The sequence below is a fragment of the Triturus cristatus genome, chromosome 5_1 (genome assembly GCF_964204655.1).
Source record: "Triturus cristatus chromosome 5_1, aTriCri1.1, whole genome shotgun sequence".
NCBI classification, from domain to species: Eukaryota; Metazoa; Chordata; class Amphibia; order Caudata; family Salamandridae; genus Triturus; species Triturus cristatus.
The window spans coordinates 425,141,031-425,158,458 of NC_140587.1; positions in this window are offsets into that span (position 1 = coordinate 425,141,031).

Consider the following 17,428-nt stretch of genomic DNA (forward strand, 5'->3'; position numbering starts at 1 on the left):
TATCTCAGCCCCCGCTTGACGAATCCCCCCAAGACTTGCAGGGTAGGAGCGGAGCGTAGCGCCCCACCTATTTTGAAAAATTCGCGAGGATTCGTCGACCGGCGCCAAAGTTATTCAAAATAGAATGTTGCGGATTTCCTATGGAAAAGGGGTCCTAACTATAACTACCTACTGGCGACCGCCAGTATGTAATATATATATATATATATTTGGAGGGTTTGAATACATAATGAACGTACTACAAGTCCCACAATTACTGACATCAACATGATGAAGAACCACCAGAGGGCGATGTAAATGAATAATAGAGACTAGGTACGATCAAACTGCCGATCCGCATGCAAAGCAGCCCGTGAACAAGGAGCAGCAGCTCCGAAACGCGTAGGGCTTCAACCACAATATCTGGACATTGTTTGCCGGTTTACCTGAATAAAGAAGACTGCTATCAATGGCAGAATTCGGCTGTTCTTGAGTGCGTTCTTGCAGAGGGGCAACCTTTTTTTAAACGACGTATTCCGGCCAGTCCCGGTCGGGAGAATCGCACCGCCACAGAAGAGTGGACTGTAGGTCACAGACTTGACTGTAACCAGTGCAGAAGAAGAGTTATGGTACAAACTCCAACCGGAATCATGATCTGGAGACTCACTGGAGGGTATGATACATTGCAACACTTTGCCTAATCGGCAGAACCCACTGGAGGGTTTGAATACATAATGAACGTACTACAAGTCCCACAATTACTGACATCAACATGATGAAGAACCACCAGAGGGCGATGTAAATGAATAATAGAGACTAGGTACGATCAAACTGCCGATCCGCATGCAAAGCAGCCCGTGAACAAGGAGCAGCAGCTCCGAAACGCGTAGGGCTTCAACCACAATATCTGGACATTGTTTGCCGGTTTACCTGAATAAAGAAGACTGCTATCAATGGCAGAATTCGGCTGTTCTTGAGTGCGTTCTTGCAGAGGGGCAACCTTTTTTTTAACGATATATATATATATATATTTATATATCTATATATATATATATATATATATATATATATATATATATATATATATATATATATATATATATATATGTATATATATATATATTTTCGAACTTTGCACCAGACAGATGATCTAAATAAATCGGTACTGCTGCTGGCAGTATCAGCATAAAAGAAGTTGTCCGTCTCTCTTTTCCGGTGCCGCAAAGCACCTCGGAGTGGTATTTGGATATATATATATATATATATATATATATATATATATATATATATATATATATATATATATATATATATATATATTACCTACTGGCAGTCGCAACATTCTATTTGGAATAACCTTGGCGCCAATTGACGAATCTTCGTTAAATTTTCCAAACGTTTGGCCAGCTCTGGTCCGATCCTATCCTGAAAATTTCATGGTGATTCATCAAGCAGGGGCCGAGAAAAAAGGGGGGTCCCAAAACGTGTTTTCCCCATGCATTTTCCCATAGGACCTGTTGACGCAGCTACAGCCCGAACTGCTGAACGGAATTACACCAAATTTGGCAAAGAGGTAGTCCTCAGTTCAGACTCATGCCTTTTGCTTAAATGGTGTAAATCCGTTCAGTAGTACCTGAGAAAATCAGAGTTAGAAAGATAGATATATCTGGGCGGAGCCTAACCACACATCTCATCGTGAGATCTGATTGGCTGTCAGTACTTCATCCAAGAAGTGTTGGCACCCATCTTGGGACCAATATACATGATAGCACCTCATTAAAAAGCATTGCAGTTAATAGAAGGTTTTAAGACTTTAGTTACATTATAAATCATTTGTTGATGGTACCAAACTCATTTTAGGAATTGTGGTGTGTTCTAAAGTGATTTTACCATGTGAAAAAGCCTTCTGCTGTGATATCATGAATCATGTTTGAGAGAAAACTATTTTCTCATGCTTTTCCCACAGAGGTTTGGAAGGTGATCTATAAGCTAAACTGAGAGCATATTTTCTGTAAATTCACATTATCTTTCTCAGTCATGTGAGAATGAAGTCTGACATTCTCAGTAAAACATTTACATCCAACAAGGGCAGAGACTGTCAGTTGATTCCTTTGTGTTCTACTGCAGCTTCCTAGAGTGTTCTAAAGAACAACTAGAGCGCTAACAGTCCTACTTATGACAAACGTATTGCACACCTGAAGCCATCTTGATTGGAATAAAGTGGTAACTCTTAAAACATTTAATTTAAAAAGGAACAAAATGAGGGGGTTCATTTTGCCATAGAAAGTATGATTAGTGCTGCAGAAAGAAAAATTAGAGCACATTTTGAGTGACTTCTCAAATCCTCTTCTATTTCATTAAAAAATTCTGACGTGCAGATTGCAACATGCACTTTCAATACCAGCAGCAGACTTCCCTGGTGAGCAGTAGCTTTACTACAGTGATCTAATGAGCAACTAGAGTGCTAACATTCAGAATTGATGGCAAATGTGTGACACATCTGAATGTCTTCTTGATGGAACCAAAGTAAAAAACTGAAAGTATTCCCTACTGAGGAGACTGCAGTAAATGAGGAAATTAGGAAACTTCATAACAAATAAATCTCCCAAGATGGCCACCAGAGACAAAAGAGCCCAAATGTAGCCCAAATATCACCCAGATGTAGCCCAAGTATAGCCCAATGACAGAATGTCCCAGAGTGTTCTTAAGAACAACTAGAGATCTTACTGTCTCACTTATGATAAAAGTATGGCACACCTGAAGCCATCTTGATTGGAATAAACTGGTAACACTTAAAACATTTAATTTAAAAAGGAACACAATGAGGGGGTTCATTTTGCCATAGAAAGTATGATTAGTGCTGAAGAAAGAAAAATTAGGGCACATTTTGAGTGACTTCTCAAATCCTCTTCTATTTCATTAAAAAATTCTGATATGCAGACGGAAACATGCACTTTTAATACCAGCAGCAGACTTCCGTGGTGAGCAGTAGCTTTACTACCGTGATCTAATGAGCAACTAGAGTGCTAACATTCAGAATTTATGGCAAATGTGTGACATATCTGAATACCTTCTTGATGGAATCAAAGTAAAAAACTGAAAGCATTTCCTACTGAGGAGACTGCAGTAAATGAGGAAATGAGGAAACTTCATAACAAATAAATCTCCCAAGATGGCCACCAGACACAAAAGAGCCTAAATGTAGCACAAATATCACTCAGATGTAGCCCACATGTAGCCCAATGACAGAAGTGTGCAAAACACTTATTTTTTGTGCATTTGCAGTTTTATATAGTACAGACTTGTCAGGTATTGGAGTGCTTTCCGTGAGCATTGGTTATTTCACACAAGATCAAATTCATTTTGGTTGTAGACATGGGGAGATTAAGTGATTTGACCAGAATCACAGAATGTTGAGCTGAAGCAGAAACTCCAACCTGGTTCCCCAGTTGCAAAGTCTGCAGCTCTGGAAGTAACACCACATCCTCTCCCCTAAGTGCAACATTTAATCAAGTGGTCAACTGGATAAAAAAACATAAAGATTACAAATAATTTAAAAGTTCTTTGTCGCTATTTGAAAACTCAGAAAATATGTCCTCGTTTTAGTTTTTTAGAGCACTAACCATAATTTTGATGCAAATAAGACCCTCTCATATATGTAATTTCTAAAGGAAATGCTCTAGGTATTACAATTTTGATTACATCAAGATGACGTCAGGCGTTCCACACTTTTGTAATAAATATAGAATGTTAGCAATCTAGTTGTTCATTGGGATACTGTTGAGAGGCAGAGGCCAGGGGCACGGACTCTGAAAATTGAAGGCAGGTAGGAGAGCGCAGAGGCAACAATTTGACCACACTGGGCAGGCAGGAAGGGCCGTGGCAGCACAACAGACTATGGAGGGCAGTGGAAAGGGGAGCAGGGGCATTAAACCAACAATATAGGACTGGCAAGAGAGGCTGTGGCAATATAATAGACCATTGTGGGCAGAAGGAAGAGGCAGTGGTAGTACAATCATACATGCCAACAGACCCGTTTCAGCCAGGAAACGTCCAATGTTTTTAAGCTCAAATGGGCTTTATTTGATCTGTCTCCTGTCTACAATCTCCTCTTTTTCAATGTAACTCAAAGGGGGAAATCAATACCCCAGTTTTTTTCAAAATCTCCCTCTTACCAAGTTCAAAATGTTCACAAGTATGGTACATTGGATCATGGTAGGCAGGAGGAATTGGGGTAGGGACATGGACTCGGATAACAGAGGACAAGAGGGACATGGAGAGGTGCACCAATCTGACCCTCCAGGGCAGGTATCAGGGTTTGCAGCAGCACAATACACCACACAGGGCATGCGGGACGGGAGTGCAGCACAACAATCCATAGAAAGCAATAGGGAGGGGACAGGACCATGCACATGGACAACAGAGAACAGAGGGGAAAGAGGCAATGGTAGCTAGCTGCGCATAATGGACAGACGGGAGAGAAAGCTGCAGCATAACAGACCATAAAGGGCAGGAGGGCCGGATCAGGGGCATTACAATGGAACAGACAAGCCAGGAGGGAGGGAATATGGGTCTGCACATGGAAACAGAGGGCTGGGGGCAAAGGGGCAGGGCAGGAGGAGCAAGATGACCATGGAGGTCAGGCAGGATGGGCACTAGAAACAAGACACACCATGGAGAGCAACAGTGAGACTATGATGGCATACACACAGACCATGGAGGGAAGGTGGGAGGGGGTCAGGGGCAGCTAGCTGACCACACAGGGAAGGTGGGAGGGGCCATGGCAGCACAGAAGACCATGCATGGCAAGCGGGAGGGTTAGTGGCAGCACAATGGCTATGATGGGCAAGAAGGAGGGTGCAGGGGCATGAACAAAGGACCATGGAGGATAGAAGGGAGGGTCAGGACATGGGCACAGACAAGAGAGTTCAGGGGAAGGCGCCTCACAACAGACTGCGAGGGGCAGGCAGGAGGAGCAGTTGCAGCACAACAGACTAGGGAGGGCAGAAGGGTGTGGCAGTAAAATGGACCATGGAGTACAGGAGGAAGGGGATAGGGGCATGGCATGTGGACAGGCAGGGTGGAGGTGGCAGGGACAGATTACAGTCATCTGACAATGCTAGGCAGGTGGGAGGGGAGTGGCAGCTCAACAGAACACTCAGAGTAGATAGGAGTGGCAGGTCCATGGAACATGGTGGGCAAAAAGGATGGAGCAGGGGCATGCACAAACACATCGGAGAGCAGGGGGAAGGAGAATAGGGGCAGCAAGCTAAGCACAGAGGCTAAGCAGGAGGTCAATGATGGGCCCCAGAATTGGGCAATGGAGGGCAGGAGGAGTGGACTGGTGCATCATGCTAAATGGAGGGCAGGAGGAGTGGACTGGTACATCATGCTAAATGGAGGGCAGTGGCAGCACAGAGGATAGGGAGGAGGTGGATGGGTCAGCAAGCTAACTGTTCAGAGAAGGTGGGTATTAGGAACTTTATTGTTTTTAAAATGTGTGTCTGTGCGAACTACTTAAAATATGAACAAGTATGCAGCATAATCTCACTTTTATTCAGGAAGAAGAGGACTTTTGTGACTATGACTCTGGGCTCACTTGGCAGAAACACCCCCTGACCCTCTACCCCCCATCGCAAAATGTAATGCCCGTGAAAAGGGTAGGTGGATGCAGTGTTATATAGAACATAGTCCTGAGAGCACAATTGAAAATGAAAACTAGATATAGTATATGGTATAAACTATGCACCAAAAAGTGTGATATAAGATGAACCGGGGCGTGAAATATAATATGCAATACATTGTGCGCAATGACAGATTCATTGGAGAGCGCGAGATAGCACAGGCACTAGCGTGTGCTATGCGATATGCGCCTTGGAGTTTAATATGCACAGGGCAGTGTTGTGTAACCTAACTAGTCTCTAAAGTTGTAATATAAAATATGTGCTGGGGAGTGTAACGTTGCATATGCAATGTGACAAAGATAGGGATCCCAGATTGTAATATGTATGGCATAGCGCTTTGCGTTATAACATAGGCATCGAGGAAGGCACGTTAGATGGGGCAATATAACCTGTGCGAAGGCAAGTGTGGCATGACATATTCACGGGGTGGAGTTACAGTGCACATGGGCTAGAGAGTGTCATAGCATACGCACTAGCTGGTGGAATACAGCACAGAGGTGTGTGGCACTCGGCGGGCACTGGTGGGTGTAACATAGCATTGGGCTCAGCCAGGAGCACGCTGTGACTCTCAAGTGAGGTTCGTCTCCTTTCCAGAGAGTAAAATAAAAAGTATTACACATCCGGCGGTGGATGTGTGTTTTATTAACCGTCAGGGGGGTTTCTTGCATAGTTTGGTCGAATTTTTGTCGAATCCCCTTTGAATGGCTTGGTGTGCGTGTGTATTAAATGTGCCCGTCAATAGCTACCCATGTTTGTATAAATAAACGACATGGGTGTCTACTTGGAGAGTACCTACCGGCGGGGGCGCCGGGATTAGGCACGGTAGGGCGTCAGACACGTCAGAGCTTCACTAGCGGTGTAAATCCATTCCACGTGGATTCATTGTATGCATAGTCGCCTTTTAATGAATATCACGCAAATCGTCATGGTGATAGGTACATACGGTTTGTCCAGCATGTCCTAGGGGTTTCTATAAATATATATTTTTTTAAATAATAAAAAACAAAGGCCGGCCCCGGGGGATGGGGTCCCGGGGGCCATAAGTGGCCTGAGGAGGGGGGCAACGCAGCCCCCCTCCTAAAGAATTTTTTTTTTAAAAAGGCCATGACCCGGGGGTTGGGGTCCCCGGGGCCGATTAAGGCCTTGGGAGAGGGGCCACACGGCCCCCTTCCAAATGTATTTATTTCAACCAAAACTTTAGGGTGCAGGCCCTGGGGGATGGGGTCCCCAGGGCCAATAAATTAGAAAAAGAAGGGGGGCCACAGAGCCCTCCTTCTTAAAAAAATAAAATAAATAAAATACCGGCATCGCGCTGGAGGCCACGCCCCCTCCTTGCAGCACTCTGCAAACGCGCCCCCTGGCCAGTCATAAGTTGGGGAATTAATTCTCCTTCAATACTGAGGGTCCCGGAGGGCCAACTAGCCCAACAGGTATCTCCAGTATGCGCCAGGGAGCTGCGTTGCAGACAGGTGTTCTGAGGCCATGCCCCTTTTTACACCTCTATGCAACGCAGCTCTGTGGCGCTTACTGGAGGTACCTAGTGGGCTAGTTTGACCCTAGGGACCCTTAGGATTAAAGGGGACTTAATCTCTCAACTTAGAACGGCCACAGGGCGCGTTTACACAGTGGTGAAGGGAGGGGACAGGGCCTGAGGTGACATGTGCAAACACGCCCTGTGGCGCGTTTTAAGTTGGGGAAATAATTCCCTTTCAATCCTGAGGGACCCTGGGGGCCAACTAGCCCACCAGGAGCTTCCAGTAAGCGCCACTGCTCTGCGTTGCAGAGAGGTGGTGCAGGCCGTGCCCCTTTTTACACTTCTCTGCAATGGCGCTTACTGGACGTACCTAGTGGGCTATTTTGCCCCTAGGGACCCTTAGGATTCAAGGGGGCTCAATCTCCCAACTTAAAACGGCCACAGGGCGCATTTACACATTGGGGAAGGGAGGGGACGGGGCCTGAGGAGTCGTGTGCAAACACGCCCTATGGAGCGTTTTAAGTTAGGGAAATTATTCCCCTTCAATCCTGAGGGCCCCTGGGGGCTAACTAGCCCACAAGGTGCTTCCAGTAAGCGCCACTGAGCTGTGTTGCAGAGAGGTGGTCCAGGCCGTGCCACTTTTTACACCTCTCTGCAATGCAGCTCTGTGGCGCTTACTGAAGGTATCTAGTATGCTAGTTGGACTCTAGGGACCCTCAGGATTCAAATGAACTTAATCTCCAAACTAAAAACGGCCACAGGGCGTGTTTACACAGTGGTGAAGGGAGGGGGCGGGGCCTGAGTTAACGTGTGCAAACACACCCTGTGGCGCATTTTAAGTTGGGGAAATAATTCCCCTTCAATCCTGAGGGACCCTGGGGGCCAACTAGCCCACCAGGTGCTTCCAGTAAGCGCCACTGCGCTGCGTTGCAGAGAGGTGGTCTAGGCCGTGCCCCTTTTTACATCTCTCTGCAACGCAGCTCTGTGGCGCTTACTGGAGGTACCTAGTGGTCTAGTTGGACCCTAGGGACCCTCAGGATTCAAGGGGACTTACTCTCCCAACTTAAAACGGCCACAGGGCGGGTTTACACAGTGGGGAAGGGAGGGGACGGGGCCTGAGGTGACGTGTGCAAACACGCCCTATGGCGCGTTTTAAGAGGTAGTTTTAATCCCCTGCCCTATTATATACTAGGGGCTTACAGAGGAGGTCATGCTAATCACAGGGGTACCCCAACACATAGTGTTCCCTAGTGTATGTATGTGTTTTCACTGTATTCTGAGTGTCTTTTAACATAGCACTGGCTCTAGGACTGGTTAGTCAGACTCAGTTACCACCAGTATCCGTCTGAAAAAGTTGAGGGTATAGGATGATTTTGCAACAAGGCTTCTTTCTGCTCTTTTGTTCTTTCTGCACGTTATCCTTCTTCCTGCACTTTTCTTCGTCTTTGAGGACTTCTGTTTTTTCTTTCTGCATTTCTTTTTTTTCTTTCTGTGTGTTTTTTCTTCTTTCTTCACATGTCCTATCTCTCAAGGCATAGTTAGAAATTAGCATTTAAAAAACCTTTGCAATTCACTGAAAAAACCATAGGTTTCAGGCACGTTATAGTTAGGAATTAGCATTTAAAAAACCTTAAAAATTCACTGAAAAAAACATAGGTTTCAGGGGCGTTATAGTTAGCTGGACTTTTGACTCGTACAAAACCATTGAAATTCCCCCGTTATAGTTAGTTCAGCTAACTATAACTCGCGCGCCCGCAATGCACTGCTGATGACGTCACATATTACATCACTCATGACATGGTCAGTGACATCACTCATGACATCACTCATGACATCTCAAATGACATCACTCATGACATCATCCTTGTGATAGAGTGGCAGACCTCCTCACCCCCTAATATAACCTTTGATACACACATTCAAAAATAGAAACTAAAATATTCAAAACAATGGACATACCAATACCAGTTACAACAACCTATTCAGTAATTCTAAGATCCACATACACATCCACTCATTCACCAACAGTCCTATACAGTCACTCATACATGTACTCACTCATCATATGTACTCATACACCTATACATCCTGTTACACAACGCCACTCATCCATAGAGTTACTCACACACATAGTCACTCATGCTAATAAAGAATCAAACATCCATTTACTTGCATATACAGTTATACACACACCACCAAACTTACTTCTACAGAAACTTACACATACTTAGTCTTTTAAACAATCACTTATAGAAACACATACTTATTCATACAGGAACTCTTCCAATCTCTCACTCTCACATATACTCACTTATATACACCAATAGTCACATATACTAGTTTAAAACATATGTAGTTACTCATAAAGACACTATTGAGACAGTCATTCACTCACTAACACACCCATGCACACACTCATCCACCCATACAGTCCTGCACACATGCTGTCTTCAACACATACAAACAGTGAGTCACTCATTCATGCACCTATGCACTACATAATACCCCCCACCGAACCATACAGACACTCAGACACTCATACTGATACTCAAAAAACCAACTAATAACCTATATAGACACTCATGTAGCTACTCACCAACCCATGCAGCCACTTATACACAAAGTGAGAGACTGATACAGATATTTACATATTTAAACATTACTCACTAAGCCATGTATTCACTAAGATACACTTAATCAGTCAGTTATACAATCAATTTTTCAAAAACAAATCATCCATTTAGACACTTATATACCCATTTATTCTTCCATCGACCTTGAGATATACATATATAAAACATATGTAATTTTCAGAAAAACACACATTCACTGGATGATGTCATCAGTGATGTCATCAGTGATGTCATTTGAGATGTCATCAGTGATGTCATGAGTGATGTCACTGACCATGTCATGAGTGATGTAACATGTGACATCATCAGCAGTGCATTGCGGGCGCGCGAGTTATAGTCAGCTGAACTAACTATAACGGGGGAATTTCAATGGTTTTGTACAAGTGAAAAGTCCAGCTAACTATAACGCCCCTGAAACCTATGTTTTTTTCAGTGAATATATATATATATAGATAGATAGATGTATAGATATATCTATGTTGTCAAGCAAAGTGATTCCTTCTCACAGCGCACCCAGTCATCCTGTGCTGATATCAATTGGGTGGAATCCAACCCCATATAATATATTTAAACAAAGGGATGTCGCGTTGGTGGCAGTGACAAATAAAAACCTCTGATTATAAAATACTGGAGTGCGACATCCCTTTGTTTAAATATATCTATATATATATACTGTGTACTGCCTGACATGCCCATGTCAAAAACGCTATATTGGTAGCACCATGAATCCAACAAAGAAGCGCATCTTAGAGCACATGCGTGCAATTACAAATAAAGATGCGACTTACCCTGTTGCACGTAATTTTGAGAAATTCCACAAAAGTAACAGGGACCTCCTACAATTCTACTGTATAGACCAGATGGATAAACAAGAAAGAGGAGGAGATAGGGTGCGCCAACTTCGGGCCTTGGAATCTAAATATATTATAGATCTTCAGACCATGGCACCGACAGGTTTGAACAATGACGAGGAGCTGTGGGTGCATCTAGAGTAAAATAAGAATACAGAAAGAGACAGTAAGCAGTTGTCATTTCAAGTCTTACTCTAGATAAAGCCATATACTTCCTATCCTCAATAGACTCGACATGTCATGAAAGCCCATTCAGGGCACAATTGTTGTAGCAACACAAAGACACAGATACATTTGGGCGTATTTATTAGTTTACTTCATTGGTTTTTTGGATATTTTTCTTGAATCATGAAATACATCTAAGTTTTTCAGGAACTGACAAGAATTTATCTATTTATTGGTATATTTAATTATGAATCTATAAATATTAACTATATTGCCAATTTTGCACATGGATTTAACCATAGATAAGAGGGGGTTCGATATGAATTCATGAATGTTTAACCCAGATCCTTAAGTGTAAATAGTAAACTGTGTGTCTATTTTGCTACAAAAAAGTTTTTAAGTATAGCACTGAGCACTTTAATTTAAAGCACTTTATGGATATAATCTGTTTTAACATGGCCGCCATGAATTTTAAATAAATGGAGTGTAAGTCCTGTTTTTATTTTTATGAAACAACCACGTGATGTATGGCGATTTTAAATACATGCAAGAAAATGTAACAAAATGACATTGAGGAAGCCGAAAGGTGAAACGCGTTTGTCAGAGGAGGGGAGGGGGGAGTCTGCACAATAAACACCAGCGAGGAAATTATCCGTGTGTGCTCTCCGTTTTTTCAGTTGCGAAAAGGCTGCTGGGACGTTATAGTTAGAAATTAGCATTTAAAAAAACTTTAATATTCTACCCTTTTTACACCACCCTGCAAATGCCCCTCCTGGCGCACTACTGCCAGGTTTCCTGCTCTCGCTTCCACGAAGCAAAGCAGTGTTTGCAATGACAGGGTGGGAGCTGTGCTCCTGCCCTGCCATTGCAAACTGCAATGTCCCGGGGATAGGCACCCCGGGACATTGCTGGAGCCAGGCCTGGGGGGTGGCGGTTCCCAGGGCCATCTAGGGCTCCAGGAGGGGCGCTGCATGGCCCCCTTCCTTTTTATTTTAAGCCCCGGGGAGTTGGTGATCCCCGTGGTCGGTGACCCGCAACGGACTCCCGCATATAATAATTAGTGCCCCGAGGAGGTGGTGGTCCCCAGGGCAGTTTGGGGGGGCTCAAACCCCCCACACTATAATTTTAAGACTAACCCCGGGGAGGTGACTGTCCTCGGGGCTGCATGGTGTGGACAGGAGCCCCCCATGCAATGTTTTATTTAAAAATGAAGCACCGGAGAGGTGGCAGTCCCTGGGGCTGCAGAGGCATAATAAATGACCAGCTCGTTCTGCTCATTTAATACTCCTTTATTTTATTTTGCATTTTTTGTGTGTCCCGATCTCACCTGAAACACCCAGAGTTTACATTTACTTTGGGGCTCCAGGGGGAGCCCGGCGGCTCTCGCAGCCTCTCTGTCACTCCAGCCAGCACTGGAAAACCAGCGATGTTCCCCGCAAAACTGCGATTTCTCCCGCTATCTCTGAAATTTTTATCGCCCTGGAGTAACGCGTTGTTGATAACGTGCTACCAGGGCGATAAATTCCAGAGATTGACGGCGATGAATAACAAAGTGCTAAGCGCGCTTTGTGTTATTCATCGCCGTTCATCGCTGATATGCCCGAAAATGTCTTGTTATTCCATATTTAACTCAGATCTGCCAACTCGCCCGGTGCCACTGTGTGTCACATGATGCCGGCTCCTTACAGATGGTCACTGGTGAAGAGTTGATAGCACAAGGTGAGCTGGAAACCCTGCAAAGAGTTGGTTTGCAGGCTCTGAACAGCTGATGTCCATTACAGGTTGTGAAGTCGCTCCAGGACATCAGTGGCGGCCTCAGAAGCTTGTTTTTGCTTTAGTTGGAGAAGGTAGAAGTGCCTCTCAGGCAGAGCTTGCCACAAAGCCCCACACCATCTCCAGGGCCCCGTCCCCTCTGAAGCTCCTTTAGGAGTGGTTAGATAGCATGGTGCTTAAGGTCTAGCGTGACCAGAATTCCTGGTTTTCCCCGGACGGTCCCGGTTTTCAGAGCAGTGTCCCGACACTTAGCTCCAAATTACAGAAATGTCCTGGTTTTTGTGCAGTGCCCAAAACAGAGCGATGTCCTGGTTTTTAAATAGTGTCTCACACTAAAAAACAATTGGGACATTTTGCTGCTTACTTTTTTGAACACCGAGACACTATTTAAAAACCGGGAATATATTGGGTAACAGATGCTCAATGAGGAATTTGTAAGCACTGAAAGGGACAGGTGTTTAAGTGCATTGTGAGGAATGAACTCTGAGAACTTTTCGGAATGCAGGATGCAACTCTCCATAAATCAGTACTTTTCTCCTCCCTCTACCAATGTTTTTAAGGAGGATTGGAGTGCCACCAGAATGTGCTATTACAAGGGACTGCCATTTCAGTGCCATTGAAAGTTACTAGTTTGGAGGCCGTTCTTGGCATTGTGAAAGCAAAAACCCAACATCCTATAATACACATGCTGTTAGTTTAAAAATCTATTGCTGTCTGTGTTACACATCTGATTTGTTGTCTGTATTTCTTCATCTGTGTCTGTGGAGGCGGCTGTCATTATAGTCCTTTTTCTATGACTTCTGTCAAATAGTCCTACTTTTATGTCAACGGTTAATGCAAACTGTAGTCCTATTTCTATGTCTATGAACTGTCCCGGTTTTTTGTTTTGAGGATCTGGTCACTCTATCAAGGTCCCACCCACTCTCCAAAACGTACCATTCACCTCCTCCTCTCACATAGTGAACTGTTTTAAAAGTTGGCAGCTTTGCCAACTGACCACAGAAATCCGGACATGAGATAATAAAAGCAAGCCACATACAAATTACAAGCGCAAGCCTTCGTATGGTAAACTGCTAAATTAAGAGTGTGTTACGAAACAATTTGTAAAAGAATAAATGCCAGGGCTCTCGTCAGGAGGCCACTGCAGCTTGCGTCACACATTGCCCCTGTCATGCTGCCAATGATAGTAACAACACAACTACTAACCATCATACTCCTACAAGTGTGACAATTCAGACTATTTCAAGCCCCAAAGCGATAGGAATGACTTGGGAAGCAGGCATTAGTCGCTGTTCATGTATATTGAATAAATATTTAACTGTTGTTGTGGTCATCTCTAGATGAGCCCGACAGCACCAACTTGTGGCAGGCTGTCACAAACACTGGTGTTGACAAGTAAGTGCAGGTGCCGAGCACCGGAAACCACTGGCTCAAATTAAGAACTGCGAAACATTATCCTTTATCAAAATAGTTTGATATTTTGATATTTGATATTTATTAATTTATAGAGCGCCCGAATCACCCCAACAGGGGTATCTCCGCTCTAGGACTGCAGTTACCAACCTAGGAGAGATAAATCAGAACAATGATGTTTTCAGCAGCTTTCTAAATACCAGGTAGTCGGTGCATTGGCGCAAGTGTATGGGAAGTTGGTTCCAGTAGAGTGGCGCTAGATGGAAGAAAGCTTTACCACCGATGCGGGCTTTTTTAAAGCGTGGGATATGAAGAAGGGCTTTAGACCCTGACCGGAGGGACCTGGGTGGCACATACCTGACAAATTTGTCTGATAAATAGCTGGGACCCAGTTTATTTAGGGATTTGTATGCCATGCAACAGATCTTGAATTTGATCCTCTTCCGCACCGGCAGCTAGTGCAATTTGTGGAGTAGGGGGAGAGACGCTGTTCTGGGAGGGGCATTGTCTACCAGGCGAGCCGCAGTGTTCTGGACTACCTGCAATTTGTTTACGTTCTTTTCATTGGCTGAGATTAGCAAGGCATTACAGTCCAGGCGACTTAACACTAATGCCTGGATCAGAGTTTTCCGTGTGGGAGATAGTAGAAAAGGGAAAACTCTTCAGATGAGACTGAGTGTGATGACACTCAGCATCTACTCTCCTTAGTTTTGTCAAAGGAGAGTAGACGCTGAGTGTCATCAGCATAGGAGATGGGAATGAATCCTAAATTCTTCAATAATCCCGCCAAGGGAGTAACGTAAATGTTAAATAGAGTGGGGCTCAAACAAGAGCCCTGAGGTACTACCTTGGTCACTCTTGTGGTTTGTGAGCGAAAAGGGCCCAGGTTAATGGTCTGGGTTCTATCAGTCAGGAAATTGGACAGCCATTTTAGGGCATCTCCTTGGAGGCCGATGTCCTTAAGTCTCCTGAGAAGAGTCTTATGGGAAATAGTATTGAAGGCTGCATATAGGTCAAGCAGCACCAAAAGTACTGCTTGACCATTGTCCAGTGACATTCTGATGTTATCAGTAACTGCAACCAGCACAGACTCAGTACTATGTCTTGGTCGAAACCCCGACTGAGAGGAATCAAAATATTTAGAGGATTCGACATATTTAGACAGGTACTTGTTGATATGCTTTTCCAGGAGTTTACTCTGTAGTGGGAGCAAAGAGATGGGGCGATATATGGATGCATCGTCCAAGGGAGCTTTAGGGTTTTTCCTGATGGGGATGACTTGCTGTTATATAGAGTTGAAGCAGGAGCAGAGCAAGTCTCACTGGCTTGGTTGGTGCTGCCTAATGCCGTGTATCCTGTGAGTTCAGTTACTTTAGATCAGTGATTAATTTGCAAATAAATAAGCGCCAGGGCCCTCGTCAGGAGGCCACTTCAGCTTGCACCACCCATTGCCCTTACTAGTGCTACCAACACAACTACTAATCGTCACACACCTACAAGTGTTTCATTTTAGACTTTTCCAGGCCTCCAAAGGTATAAGAACGGCTTGGGTGGCAGGTATTAATCATTTGAAAGTATACTGAATTAATAAACAACTGTTGTGCAGATCTCTAAATTAGACAAAAGGCGCTATCATGTGGCAGACTGTCATAAGTGCCGGGCTGACAATTAAGGGGCAGATTTACAATAACTGGCGCATCCCTGCATATCAGCAGGGATGCGTCAGTTATTTTGCGTCACAGCAGACACCTCTTGCGCCACCATGGATGCGCCACATTTACAATGCGGCGCACCATGGGGCAAGAATAGACAGATTCGTGGCGTATCTGCTGCCATAAAGATGACGCATTGCTGGAGTCGCTTCGCAAGCGCGACGTAGCTCCAGCAAGGCTTGGGGTGCCCCTATTCCCAACATGCTGCGTCAATCCTTATGCCTGCTTCAAGCAGGGGCAGGGTTTTGACGCAGCATGGCCGTAAAAGTGACAGAGTGAAATCTTGTAGATTTCACTCAGCCACTTTTAGGAGGCGTTCCTGCGCTGGAACGCCCCCCCCTGCACTGGAACGCCCACATGTGGCGCAGGGCTTTATAACGTAATGCATCTCCCTAGATGCGTCACGTTGTATATACCCCGCAGCATGGCGCTGGCTTTGCGCCGCCGCTGCGTCACAAAAGTGACGCAACTGCGGCGCAAATGTGGCATACGGGACTTGGAAATCTGCCCCTCTGTTCCAGCGCTGAGCATTAGAAACCAGCTGCTCAAATTAAGCACTGCTTTAGATGCAAAGTGGACTAGTTCTTATTAGCCACATTTAACGTGCAGGGTATGCATCGGTTTAAACTTTTCTTTTGCTGTATGACCTTTAACCCTAGGATCCCATGCCTTGAGAAGAGTGACTTACTTAGGGTAGGTATTTAGGTTGTCATTCATTTTTCTTTTGTGTTTTTTGCTTTGATTCGTGTGGTTAGGTTAGGGAAGAGCACTGCTGACGTGTGTGTCTCTGTAAGATCCGGGCGGTATACTTGCTTCAGATGGGAAATATGGGATGAGCAACGAAATATGATTAATGCCTTCAGTGGGCCTTTCGATCATTTTTCCCTAGGGTGTAATTTTGTTAGATAATAGTACGTTTTCGATGTGTTTTCCCGCACGATATTCGTGGGCTGCTGGATGAGGAGGAGATAAGGAAAGCTACTTACAAGTGGAGCACCGTGGACATATGCCAAATGTGTTTATTCTGTAAAAGAAAACCTATCACGATCCTGCTCCATCTTCTTAGAATTAAGTGAATTCAAATGTTTAGATGTCAAGAGGAAAAACAAATCAAATAATTTCGAATGATACAGAGATCTCACAATAGAGCACGACACAGTGATATGAAAGTCAAGGTTTCCAACAGTGACGCATAAACTCCACGTCACAATTTAGGTGCGTGCTTAGATTTCAATAACTTTGAAAATGTCAGCTCGCATTAATGTCAATGCTGCTTGCCTTGAAAATTAACATCATGTACTTGAATGTTGAGGGTTGGCAGTGACTGACTGTGAGAAGTGGTCGTATTATGAATGTTTGCGCCAGGGCGCACCTTTCAAAAGGTGTGCTGAGCACAAACAGGGACAGTGCACCGTGTTACAAAGAATGCGCCGCCTCCAGGGCAGCTGCAAACTTGCACTGACCGGGGGTCAGCACATTCACGTGAAATACGGAGCAGCTGTTTAAAAGCTGCTCTGTGTTTCACCCTGCAGGCGGCAACCCACCTGTAATTTCAAGAGGGGAGAGAGATTGCGTTGCAGCCAGGCGCAGTGAGTAAGTGAACCCACCTGTAGGTGCACATCCTAAAGGCATGTTTGCCTCTGCTCCCGCGTCCATCATACGGTACCGGTGCAGAGGCAAAGTGATTTCCTCATTTGCATGGGGTCACGCCCCCATGCAAATGAACAAATGCATTCTTATGATA